This window comes from Malania oleifera, chromosome 1 (genome assembly GCF_029873635.1).
Source record: "Malania oleifera isolate guangnan ecotype guangnan chromosome 1, ASM2987363v1, whole genome shotgun sequence".
In the NCBI taxonomy this organism is placed as follows: Eukaryota; Viridiplantae; Streptophyta; class Magnoliopsida; order Santalales; family Ximeniaceae; genus Malania; species Malania oleifera.
Genome location: NC_080417.1, coordinates 133,835,390 through 133,849,640, shown reverse-complemented (window position 1 = coordinate 133,849,640; position 14,251 = coordinate 133,835,390). Strand labels below are relative to the sequence as shown.

The 14,251-nt window shown below is 38.1% G+C and overlaps 1 long non-coding RNA gene across 1 annotated transcript; it reads left to right on the top strand.

Annotated features, from left to right (window-relative positions):
- The first annotated feature begins 589 nt into the window (after positions 1 to 589).
- On the top strand, positions 590 to 1,969 carry LOC131158061 (uncharacterized). Its single transcript, XR_009137392.1, has 3 exons — positions 590 to 840; positions 1,407 to 1,532; positions 1,653 to 1,969. It is a non-coding gene; the product is annotated as an uncharacterized LOC131158061 (long non-coding RNA).
- Positions 1,970 to 14,251: the final 12,282 nt, after the last annotated feature.

The window sequence follows — 14,251 nt, the reverse complement described above, 5'->3', positions numbered from 1 at the left end:
CTTTAGTGACAAAAAAAGAAATCGTCACTAAAAATATGGGGTTGAAGCTTTTGCGATGACTTTTGTAACTATGTTGCAAAAAGTGGGGTGAGAAGCCTTCACGGGCATGTCGTGGTGGAAAGGCATCAGCACATAAGAAGAAGTATCAGAAGTTCGATTTCAGGTAGATATACTCACAGAACTAGTGAAACTTGTGGTTGGTGAGAATTTACTCTATGAGCCAGCGGGGACCGTGGATGGTGAGAGTTCGTTCTTTGAGCCAACGGGAACCGTGGATGGTAATGGAGATATGTCCCCAGGGTCGGGTTGGCCGAACGTCCAACTGATACACGGAAGTCGTGTCCGTATTTCGGACTTTACCTGATTAGCGAGACCTAGGGGGAGGACGCTGATCCGTAGGTTTGGTACCGCACTAGGGGGTCTAAAGGACTTGTTGGTGGCTAAAATTCCTATGTAATAAAAAAAAAAAACAGTGAGGTGAGAAAAAGTGAATTTTTTCGCTAGGGTGGGGTTTTCTGTTGACAAATTTAACATCTTTCGATACCAAAAAAATTTTGTCACTAAAACCCCGTTAGAAGACGACTAAAATACGATGTCTTTTTGGTGTTTGATTTAAAAGCCCAACCTCATCTCACTATTCCAATTCATCCCCTGCCCTACGTCACTGTTTATCACCTGCGGCGGCCTCCCCTTGCGCCTCCATCGTCGCCTGCTTCATTGTGGCCTTTTTCAGCATCGCTTGCTCGTCTAGCATCTCCCGCTCCTCCGGCGTCCCCTAGTCCTCCATCGTTGCCTGCACCTCCATAGTCGGGTGCTATTTTCTTTTCTAGAGGCTGCAAGGTGAGTTTCAGGCTCTGGTCTGTTAAGTAATCTTGCATTTCCACAAGAATATTTCCACATAATGCAGTTTCCTCCGATTCTGTGTTTAAATCCCTAGAGAATCCCCCTGGAGAATCCCTTTTACTGCTGCTTCTGTGTTGAAATTTCTTATGTACTACGTTGGTCTAATGGTAAGGTGAGGGCAATTTAGTATTGGGTGCCAAGAATTAGATTCCACCTCGATCTCATACATACTATTGATAAACGAAAGTGAAGGCAGTTTTCAATTTACACTTTTCCCCAAATTATTCCCAAAAATAAATCCTCCTCTTATAGATTCACAGTTAAAACAAAATTTTCAAATGATGAGCAAATTAAATCCTTTGCCAATACAATGCATATTGCTTCTTTGGAGCTAATCTATACAATGCATATTGCTTCTACATATGCTTAGCTAGTTATGCAATAATGTATTTATATGAGATGTTTGAGAGGTGCCTAGCTAGTGTATATTTTTGAGAAAGAAGTTATTCTCAAGTTTCAATGAAAAAATTAATTTGGATGAAGTATCTTTCTTCTGCTTCTAGCATGGATGCATTGGGAGAAACCGGTACTTGTAATATTGAGGAACAAGAAACTTGTAGGTCTTCAGTGAATCCAGAATTGTGGAGTACAACATCCAAGAAAACGCAATATCACCCCAAAATCATGAGGTTGAAATCTTCTTTTTAAGTCCTTTTGGAATTGAATGTTCTATATTTTTCCCTCTGCTTTGGGTTGGTTGTTTATTTTCCATATTTAAATTTGCATAAATTGGCTTTTGATACTAATAGACAGCAAGCAATTCATGGCGAGGGATATAGATATGATATCACTCATCTCACAATGTTGAAGAGGGGAAGGTTGTTCGCTATGAAGATAGGTATGCAGTGAAATTTTTAAGCGTGATTTTGTTCTGTTTACAATCAAAAGGTTGGCATGCAATAAACTCTTCAATGTTCTTCATTCAATTTTTGATCCATCTTAAACTTGATGGGACACTATAACTTAAATTTAATATGTGATTGCTTCTTTTAGTTTATTTTTTTTTTTTTTACAAAAAAATAGCCACTATTTGTTAGACTTGTAAAATGAATTTTTATTCACTATATCTCTTGCATGTTTCTTATATGCTAATCAATTTGTCAAAAAATTCTAGAGTATTTAGCAACTACTTCATCTAAAAGCTTAACTGGTTTAATTGTAGGCCAACGTTGTGTATCAAGCCTTAACCTCCCCCCACACGGGCAAACTAACTACACATGAAAAGGTAAATAAGGGATCGGATGAACAACATCTATTATGGGTAGTAAGGTGATTTTAACAAATTGATCATAAACACATGCTACATGAATAGAAACAAAGGCTCTAATATTATATTAAACAACCACTTAGCCTAAAAGCTTAAACTGTTAGGTTGTGGGCCAACCGTGTCTATCAAACCTTGACATAAATAATATGATAAATTTGAGATGGCACCATATGGTTTGTTTATGTCCATTGTATCAATGAATCTGAAACCTATTTTGTAAAGTTTTTGGATTAGTTAGGCATATCTCCTTTAATTTCCTTAACACATTATTAGGGAATTATCTGACCTTGAGTTCATAGTCATCATATATGATAAATGGGTTGGAATAAATTTATTGGTTAACTATCCAAATTCAAAGTTTTGTTCTACATTGGATTTTTAGTTCCATTGTCATTGGACCAGCATAGTCAATTTTTCAGTGTCCTAGATGAGATAAATGTCCAATGTTTTGGAGTATTTGTTTAGGCCCATTATGATTGGCGATAATCATTATTCATAGTAGCCCATCTATGGAAATACAAGCTTACAATTAGTGTGCGCCTTATCTATGCAACGTTTGATGGGTAAATGTCACGAGTTAAGCTTGTTCGGGGCATTATGCTTGCTTATGACCGCTTGTCTCGTATGCTTGGGATGAATTTTCATCATGTAAATACTAGTGTAGGGTTACTTTTTGCTAGTAATGTCTTTGTATGCTAAATAAGGCAGTATGACTCCTTGGTCACTTTGATGTTTCCTAGTGGTAGAGTGGGAATGACCTAAAAAACTCTTTAGGGGAGGGTGAGTGTTCATTAGTCATTGTAAAACTCACTAGCTTTTATCAATGTGTTTAGCCTACTTGTCTTCCTCGCTAAACACATTTTCAACTGAGGTGTTGTTAATGAATTGTGTAGATTCAATGTTTACTGCTTGCTTGCCACTACTTTCGTGAATGCTTACTGTTTCCGTTGCCATTTGATTGAATGTTAACGAAAGTATTTCGTGGATGAATGTTGGTAAATGATAGACTGACTAGTTAAACAAGAGTGTTTTAGCTAGCGCCGCACGATCATTTCACAATGGTGTGAAAATAGTCGAACCGTGACACTTGGTATTAGAGACAAGGTTCAGTTGCTATGAGAATTCAGTTACTTTCGTTGTGGGATTTGGAAAGCTTTGGTTAGTGACCATGGCACCAAACAATGCTGAGAGGATCAGTGTGTTGGAAGCACAGGTTGAGGCAACAACGAACACTGTGGCCGCGGAGGTGGCCCGGATGAGAGAACTTGTTGAAGTGATGGGATCACAAAAGCATCAAGCAAGTTTGCTAGGTGAGAAGTTAGAGGATTTTCGCCATACAGTGGAAACTTTGCAATCTCGGATGGTGGATCTAGATGCAAAGCTGAATCTAATGGTTCTTGCTATGGGGAATTCCAACACTCCGGGAGTTAGCAAGACCAAGGTACCAGAACCCAGGATGTATAAGGGTGCTCGGGATGCCAAGGAGTTAGAGAACTTCTTGTTTTGATGTGGAGCAGGACTTTCGCGCTATGAGGATGGCGTCAGAATAGACAAAGGTGGATACTGCGACCATATACTTGGTTGGTGATGCCAAACTATGATGGCGTAGCAAGTACAAAGATATTGAAAATGGAAACTGTATAATCAATAGTTGGGCAGACTTGAAGAGAGAGCTCAAAGCCCAATTCTTTCCTGAGAATGTTGAGTATAATGCAACGAGAAAGCTAAGAAATCTCAAGCATACGGGGTCAATCAGGGAATATGTGAAACAATTTTCTGCTTTGATGTTAGATATTCAGGATATGTTGGAGAAGGACAAGTTCTATTTTCTAGAGGGGATGAAACCATGGGCAAGAACTGAACTTCATAGGCAAAGAGTTCAAGACTTGTCTACCGCATAAGCTGCTGCAGAACGCTTGATTGACTACGCTGATGATGATACCTCTTCGTCCAAACGGTTTGGTGGAGAGGGAAATAGTGGAAAGTCTTTCAAGAAAGGCAAACCCAAGAGTGGGGGAGTCGACTCTAAATCATCAACCTCAAAGGAATTTCGTCGTCTCAAGGAATCAACACACCCAATGGAAAAGGAAAGAGTAAAATTTCGTGCTACTTGTGTGGAGGAGCTCATAAAGTGAGTGAGTGTCAACACAAAGGATTACTCAATGCCTTACAAGCTTCCACTTCGGGACAAGTGATGGAAAGCAAGGAGGAAGAGGATAATGCCCCAAGGGTGGGTTCTGTGCAGTTGGTGAGTGCATTGGAAAAGCAGACAAAAGCACCTAAAGTTACACGAGCAAAAGGGTTAATGTTTGTGGACTTGAGGATAAATAGGAAGAGTACCTGTGCTATGGTGGATACGGGGGCTACTCATAATTTTGTTTCGCAATTGGAAGCATGGAGACTCAACTTATCTTTAGAGAAGGATACAAGACGCATGAAAGTAGTTAATTCTGTAGCCCAGCCTACTCTGTGAGTAAAAAGTGACTGTGAAGCTTGGACAGTGGGAAGGTCATGCGAATTTCACAGTGGTGCCATTGGATGACTTCATCATTCTAGGAATGGAGTTCTTAAGGGGGACGAGGGCAGTGTTGATGCCTTCGGCTAGTTCCTTGTGTTTGATGAGAGATCACTTGTGCATGGTACAAGTCGTTGCGATGAAAGGAGACGACAGGAAGTCCCTCTCAGCCAAACGACTCAATGAGGTATTGGGGCAGGGTGAGCAGACATGTCTAGCCACGGTGGTGGTAGACAAAGAAGTAGGCCAAAAGCTGGTGCCTAAGACCATCCAAGCTGTGTTGGATGAGTACAAGGAGGTGAAGCCGGATAAGCTACCTCACAATTTGCCTTCACGACGAACTGTGGAGGATGAGATCGAGTTGTTGTCAGGAGTGAAACCACATGCTAAAGAGTCATGTTGCATGGCGCCTCCAGATATAATAGAGTTGGGGAAACAACTTGATAAATTGGACACGGGATGTGTTCACCCTTTCAAAGCACAGTTGGGAGCATCGGTATTGTTTTAGAGGAAACATGAAAAGCATCTACAAAAGGTGTTCGACAGGCTGAGGGGAAATAGTCCGTATTTGAAGAAAGGGAAGTTCTCTTTCGCTCAGTGGTACAACAAATTCCTTGGTCATGTGGTTGAATAAGGTTGTGTCCGGAGGGGTATGGAGAAGGTAAGGATGATTCAAGAATGGAAGATCCCCATAACAGTGAAAGAGTTGCGTTCCTTTCTTGGCCTTACTCTATTGTAGGAAGTTCGTTGAGGGGTATTCGCAGAGAACGACTCCAATGACAAGACTACTGGGGAGGTATAGTTTTTTTTTTATCGGTAAAGGTAAAAGTAAATTAATCTAAAGTGTATATACAAGCATACTCTGGGCATACCCAAAGGGGACAAATGCAAAGTCCCCATCATAATTGCATAATAATACAATCAAAAGCTGTATCTATTGCTTATCTAGCATAACATCCATATGTAGAACATCATGATAAATGTAAATGTAGAAAAACAAAAGAACATTTACAATATTATCTAACCTGGAGTCCATATTGGAGATTCCAAATCGATGCTTTAGAGATCCTTGCTGTGTCCTTTCCAGAAATCAAGGCTGAAACTCCATGTTGATGCTTCAAAGATCCATGACGAGTCCTCTCCAAAAATCAGGGCTGTCATTAGGTTGCAGCTGTGGTAAACAGAGCAGCAGCAACCATCTGCATCCAAACTTCATAATTGCAGAAGATCAGAACTGAAGACAGTACTATCTACAAACCAATCAGAGAAACCAGCAAAAGCTTCAGAATTTTGTTCACAACTCTCCAAAAATTAGGGCTGTCTTTAAATTGCAGCTGAGTTGTTACTTCGAATTGATCCTGTGAAATTTGCTGTGCATAGAGTAGAAATTCAGTCTGGGAATCCAAAAAACAATACTTCAAAAATCCATGCCAAGTCAGCTCTAGAAATCTGAGCTGTCATTAATTACATCAGAGTTGCTGCTTCAATCTATACCAGCATTGTACCAACACTTCAGATTTAGGCCCCAATCTGTAGATACAAATACAGAGACACCAGAAACTGGGAATCCATAATGCTACTTCATCTCCAAAATTCAGTGTTGTCATAAGTTACAGCTATGATGTTGTTTCCAAGCTACTCCAGCTGAGTCAATAGAACTGCAACATTCATAATTCAATTGCAGCTGTGTTGTTGCTTTAAGTTGCATCAGTAGTGCCTAACAGAGCTGCAGGATCCAGATTTCAGAAATGAGTCAAAGGCCTTGCAGATTTCAAGAATCCAGGTCTAAAACTAGCACAATCTTTCAATCAGTCAACTTTGAATTTTGCTGAAGTCCCTCAATCTCATTACTGAATCATTAACACCAAGTGACCCAGAAAAGGCATCAGCATTTAGACCACATCTGAATGCAGAAGTAAAGCCAGCAAAATCCAAAATTCAGTCTGTTTCAATAACCATCACAACAGCCCAAAACTGACTGTAGAACCATCCCAATGCCTGTGGCCATAAATTGCCACTACTGTAACCACAACAAAACTAGATTCAGAAAATGCAGATAACCATCCAGCAATTCACACTGATTAACTGCACTAAAATATCCAAACACAAGACAGCAGCCCCCACTACCTTTTGATCATGCAGTCATTGGGGAGGTATTGTTGGCTGCACTCGCGGGATGATGTGGCTGATTATACTAGAACTTGTCTCACTTGCCAACAAGACAAGGGGGAGTGGAAGAAGTATGGTACTTTCATGGTCGCACCAAAGTACTGTTTGACAAAGGAGATGACACAATTGTTCCTTGTGACTGTTGTGAAACATTGGGGTGTTCCCCAAGTTATTGTTTGTGATCGAGACTTAATGTTCACTGACAATTTCTTGACAGAATTTTTTAAGATATTTAGGTTACATCTTGACATCTCTTCGAGTTACCAACGATAGATAGACTGAGAGATGAAAAGATTTAGAGAGTTACTAGAAGAGTACTTGCGCTATTTTGTCAACGACAACTAGGAGAATGGCGTGCAACTACTTGATGTGGCTCCGTTTTGTGGCAATGCCCAAAGGAGCTCAACAATCAACAAGAGCCCTTTTGAGCTTGTTACAGTCTAGAAGCCATTGTTACCTCACACAATGGGTGAGTCGTACAGACAAAAGAGTCCCAAGGTGTACATCTTCACCAGAGAATGGAGACAGAATGTAGAGTTTGCCCGAGCCTATCTAGAGAAAACTTTTGAGCAGATGAAGAAGTGGGCAGATCAAGGGAGAAGACCACAGTTTCATGTCAGCTGCCTTAAGTCGTTCAACGCTGACACCGATGATCTGAGCAGAAGTCAGTCCAACAGAGCAGAGTTGAAGACAATGCAACCTGACATACATGAAGTTGAAGAGATCCTTGCAGACATAATGTTTATATCCTCAAGGAAGAAGCGACATAAGTTCCTAGTGAAATGGAAATGCTTTGATGACTAAGAAATCAGCTGGATTTCTGCGGAAGATATGAAACCATTCATGGACAAAGTTGAAGTGTACCTAGTGCCAAAGTCTATGAGGACGTTGACTACTTAAGTGGGGGAGAATGTCACGAGTTAAGCTTGTTCAGGGCATTATGTTTGCTTGTGACTGCTTGTCTCGTGTGCTCGAGATGGGTTTCTATCATGTAAATTAGGTGTAGGGTTATTTTCTGCTAGTAGTGCCTTTGTATGCCAAATAAGGCAGTATGACTTCTCGGTCGCTTTGATGTTTCCTTGTGTTAGAGTGGGAATGGCCTAGAAAGCTCTTTAGGGGAGGGTGAGTGTTCATCAGTCATTGTAAAACTCACTAGCTTTTGTCAACGTGTTTAGCCTACTTGTCTCCCTCGCTAAACACACATTGTCAACGGAGGTGTTGTTAATGAATTGCGTAGATTCAATGTTTACTGCTTGCTTGCCACTACTTTCATGGATGCTTACTATTTCCGCTGCCATTTGATTGAATGCTAATGAAAGTGTTTCGTGGATGAATGTTGGTAAACGATAGGCTAACTAGTTAAACAAGAGTGCTTTAGCTAGTGCCGCACGATCCTTTCACAACGGTGTGAAAATAGTCGGACCATGATAGTAAGGTATGTCAAGCATTACATTACACACACACACACACACACACACACACACACACACACACACACATACACAAAGAATTGTATTAGAAGGGAGAATAATATACAGGAAATAAAACGTGAAAAAAGAAAGAAAAAAAGAATAAGAAATCCACGTTTCATAGATAGAAAACTAGCTACAGAATCAAAGAAAAAACCAAAAAAAAAAAATTCAACAAAGTCCCACCTCTTGCGAGACCCACTACTGCGAAGCTTACTCATCTAAAGCAGCTAGAGCCAATATATCAAAGCAAATCCAAGTAATGAATCTTCATGATCTTCTTCTCCATATTTTGTTTGTTTCTGCTCTTTATTATTAAATTTATTAGGCCGTGCTGTGGGTTTTTCATTGATTTTTTCCCTTTCATTTATATAACTCATCTTTACTAGGAGTTTGCTCTGGGTCCGTCCATTATAGTAGTGTTTAGCAAAAAAAAAAAAAAAAAAGCCCCTTTCTCCATTCAAATTACCCGTGGCAACTAAGCCTATGTCAAACAAGCCAACAGTTCCCAAATTTGAACCACATAACCTACAAAATGAGTCAAAAATGGGGTTCAAGGTGTCCAAAATGTGAAATATGCTTGTTTTTGTCATAAACTAATTGCCGCCACCATGCGTTTAATTAAAATGACTCATGGAAAGTAGTTCAGCGCCAAACGAGTCAATGTTTCCCAAGTTTGAATCGTAGGACCTACAAAACAAGTCAAAAATGGGGTTCAAGGTGTCCAAAATGTGAAATATACTTGTTTTTATCATAAACTAATTGCCGCCACCATGTGCCCAAGTAAAATGAACCGTGGGAACTAGTTCTATGTCAAATGAGCCAATGGTTCCCAAAGTTGAACCGTACGATCTACAAAACAAGTCAAAAATGAGGTTGCAGGAACCCAAAATGTGGAGTATGCATGTTCTTGTCAAAAACCAACTACCGTCATTGTGCTCCTAAGTAAAATGATCCGTGGAAACTAGTCTTGCATCTAATGAGCCAACGAATCTCAAGTTTTAACCTTAGGACCTACAAAACAAGTCAAAAAATGGGGTTCAATGTGCCCAAAGTGTGAAATATTCTTGTTTTTGTCATAAACTAACTATTGTCACATCGCTCCTAAGTAAACTAACCTGTGGGAATTAGTCCTACGTCAAACAAGCTAATGGCTCCCAAGTTTGAACTGTAAGACCTACAAAACAAGGCAAAAATGGGGTTTTAGGTACCCGAAACATGGAATATGCATGTTCTTGTCATAAACCAACTATCGCCATTGCGTACCTATGTAAAATGACCCCTGAGAACTAAACCTATGCCAAATGAGCCTACGGTTTTCAAGTTTGAATTGTAGGACCTACAAAACAAGTCAAAATTTGGATTCAAGGTACCAAAAACGTGAAATATGCTTGTTTTTGTCATAAACCAACTACTGCCATTGTGCTCTTAAGTAAAATGACTTGTGAGAGCTAGTCTTGCATCGAAAGAGCTAATAGTTCCCAAGTTTGAACCGTAGGACCTACAAAAACAAGTCAAAATGGGGTTCAAGGTGCCCAAAACGTGAAATATGCATGTTTTTTGTCATAAACCATCAATCGTCACCATGCTCGTAAGAAAAATGACCCATGGAAACTAGTCCTACATCAAACAAGCCAAAGGTTCCCAAATATGAACCGTAAGACCAACAAAACAAGTTAAAAATGAGGCTCAAGGTGCCCAAAACGTGAAATATGCATGTTTTTGTCATAAATAATCTACCACCTCCGTGCTCTGAAGTAAAGTGACCTATGGGAACTAGTCCTACATCAAATGAGCCAACGGTTCCCAAGTGTGAACCATAGGACCTACAAAACAAGTCAAAAATGAGAGTCAAGGTGCCCAAAACGTGAAATATGCTTGTTCTTGTCATAAACCAACTATCACCATCGTATGCGTAAGTAAAATTACCCGTGGGAACTAAACCTACGTCAAATGAGCCAATGGTTCCCAAGTTTGAACCATAAGACTTAGAAAACAAGTCAAAAATGAGGTTTAAGGTGCCCAAAACGTGAAATATGTCTATTCTTGTCATTAACCAACTACTGCCAACGTACTTATAAGTAAAATGACCCACCGTGGGAACTAAAATTGCATCAAATGAGCCAACGGTTCCCAAATTTGAATTGTATGACCTACAAAACAAGGCAACAATGGGGTTCAAGGTGCCTAAAACATGGAATATGCTTGTTCTTGTTATAAACCTGCTATCGCCACCATGTTTGTAAATAAAATAACTCTTGGGAACTTCCCAAATTTGAATTGTATGACCTACAAAACAAGGCAACAATGAGGTTCAAGGTGCCTAAAACATGGAATATGCTTGTTCTTGTTATAAACCTGCTATCGCCACCATGTTTGTAAATAAAATAACTCGTGGGAACTAAACATGTGTCAAACGAGCCAACGGTTCCCAAGTTTGAATCGTAGGATCTAAAAAACAAGTCAAAAATTGGGTTCCACATGTGCAAAATGTGAAATATGCATGTTTTTAAGTGTGAAGTTTGCAATTGTGGATGTACTTCTTTATCTTTGTTTTTCAATTCAAGTTTTTAAAACTTCTTTCACATTGTTAGATTTGATGATTCCTATCACAAAATAGATCAACAAGAATAAGAACAACTTGGTTTATAAATCTACGGTGGATGATATTATCTTTATGAACAACTCCTTGAGGGTTTTTTTTTATAAATAATTTGTTGCTTTAAATAACAATAGCATGTAATATTATGAGGGCATACTAGCGCAATTTGTTTCTAAAAATAGAATTCCTACAAAAATTGGACTTTCATTAAACTTTTTTATGGAGAGAATGAAAATAGACATTCAAACTTGTATGTGTGTTCCATTTCCAATAATGTCAAGATGTTCATCTTGTCAAATTAGTTACACAAATAAACTTGAAATTAGGTGTTTATAGGTCTCACATTATCGGGAATGTTGAAAAATGTCGAGAAACCTTTAAGAGTTTGTTTCATTATAAAATGTAGTTTTTATTTTTGATTTTTAATTTTTCAAGATTTATAAAAGGAAGTCGTATTGGCTCTCTAAAAATTACTATTAGCGTCTCACAATAATTTTTTTAATACAAAAGAGGGAAAATCGACCACATTAAAAAGGTCTGTTTGATATCCAAAGCCTGCGGACAAGTGTGGAATGTTGGGGTGAATCAGAAAAGTTTAGGTTGAGCCAGCCAGATCTAAGTCTTGGCTAGGTAAGCATCCGCTATCACTATGGGGGTGGTGAATATTAAATGGAGTTTTTATTTTTTGGACCTCCAGTTTTATCTCTTAAATTTCACTTTACAAGATAAAAAGATAATAAATAAATAATCAAATAAAAGGGGCCAAATTTATTATGTGAGAAATAAATGAATGTGTAGTGATATTTTTTTAGAATGACAAGTATTTTCCTTAGAAAAATGTCAAGTTATTTTCAGTGTTTCAAGATTATGGTAAAAGATAGAAAATAAAGAGTTTATATGGTAACTATTAAAATATTTTTTATTTAATTTTAAAAATTTTTAAATAATAAAATAATAACTCCTTATATTTTTATTATCAAATGCTATATAAAAAAATAAATAATTTAAAAAATAAGATGACATTTTTCTAATTATTTAAAAAACCATTTTCTACGAGGAAAAATGCCTCGGACTTTTTTATTTTCTAAAAAAAACTACAGGAATAACTAATAAGTAAAATTTTTATAATTTAAAAAAAAATTAAAAAGAATTTTCAATTTCCCCAAAACCCCAATATATTAATCTTCTCATCTTTCTAAACACATGAGCCCCCACATTATCTTGACATATATCGTATAAAGGGCCCCGCAGAAGGTGTGTGGTTGGCTACTTTAAGTATGAGTTGTTAAATGGGCCCATGGGCCTGTACGATCCACACAAAAGGCCTGTGATGAGGCCGCTGGCGGATGAACAGAAGCCAACATTATTGAAGGGCGTCGACCCATCAATCACTTTCTCAGTTGCCGTGGGGAAAAGAAAACAAAGAAAGGGAGGCTGGTTTGGTTTGCCATTTCCCATTTGCCGCAGTAAGTGACGAAGGTGCGTACACTTTAATTGCTGTCCATGTGATTAAAGGGCAAACTTAAAAGGGCTCGCCTGCCTTTGTCCTTCATGATTGTTAACGAGATACAATGAATTTTTTGTGAAGATTTTTCTATAAGTTTTTCTCAAGTTTTAATAAATAAATAAATATAAACTTCTCGATTTAAAAAAAAATTAAGGTAAATTTTCGAGAAGGTTTATAAAAATTTTAAAACATAAAGTCAAGTTTGTGTCTTTTACAAATCTCAAGAAGATCTCGAAATTTAAAATTTTATGTATGTAGTTATATATTGCTGGGTCGATCATTCATTTAAATATCTTCGTGCATGAAAGAAGGAAGAAAAAAAAGAAGAAAATGTGTTTTTGGAGTTGCACAATTTTGCATTCAATGCCAATGACGACGTCCCACCCACCGCCCCTTCTCCTCCAAAACATCAAAAGCAATCTCATCGTCGGCAGCATAAAACCAAAAGTGGTCAAGCATGGAATGGTCAATCTCATCGTTGGACGTCGGCAGCAAAAAATTGGTCAAGCATGTTACAACATAAAAACAAAAATAAAAATTACTATTGATGTAATTTAAAGAATAAACTCAAAATTAACCTATCTAAGATTGAAAAATGAAAAGATATCAACACTTAATGAAAAAGAGATAACGTCCGTTGAGTAAGTAAAGGGTTAGTACACTAAATTTATCAATATGAAGATATCATTATAAAAGGAATACCCTAAAGAAAGTAGGGTATCTCATCTTATTTCATTCCATCTCGCTCATTTTTATGTTGTTGCAATCGCATGATTCTTTCAAATTCTCCTATTTAGGCATTGAAATAGTTCTTCGGAGTACACCAAGCGTCCTTTAAGTCGTTTCTTTTTTATTTCTCACATGCGATCAACATTGTAATCGATCTAAATTTCCTTAAATAAATTTTGACAATAACAATTATAATTGAAAATTTGACTGTAGAATAATCATGACTTTGAATTTATATTAAACAAATTCTAATAATTTAAAATAATAATTATAATCACGACAAACAAAACCTTATCAAAATTGAGTTTAAACCCTCACATTTGATATATCAAAACTTTCTTGAGAATACTATTGGGAGAGTGAATATATATTATTTTAATGGGGATGCCTAAGATTATTATTTCCTGCGTTCAATGTGTGGTAGAGAAATTTAGATCATATAAGAATTATTTAAACATTAACCTTTTGAAAACCCTTTTTATTTTTTTATTTTTGGGGTCATTCTTCAAATCAAGCTGTATCCACAAATCCAATCCTAAGAAGGCGGTAGAAGCTTGAAATCCATTGTGATCCGTTGATTTGGGGGCTTACGTGTCCGAAATCCACCATCACCCTTGCGTGACAAAAGCAAAGTGCAAACGTGGCACCTCACGTTCAAATCTTGTACTCCCCAGTCCCCAAACACGACCTCTTCTCACCCCTGCACGCGACACGTACCCCACCTGGCCTCTCCCACGTCACAGCACTGCCACGGCTTTCCTCTGGGTCGCACTCTCCTGTTGTCACCCCTGCGGTAAGCCTCGCACAAGCTTCCCATGTGGCGCGCATCGGATCGTCCGATTATAAATAATGTGGTCCGATGCTGAGACTTCTCTCTTTTTGAAATTATCTACGGTTGTGTCGTTTTCATTGGTTATCAATCAAGGAACAGCGACGTGATCGGACGGTGATGGGTGATGGTGGGATAACCATCTTCAATTTAATTTCTCCGTGTCGGCAAAAAATAGATTGGAATTAACTCGAGTACCGTATCACATTGAATGTGTCAGCAATTTTGCCAATCAAAATGGAAAGGTGTTTATTGGCTGAT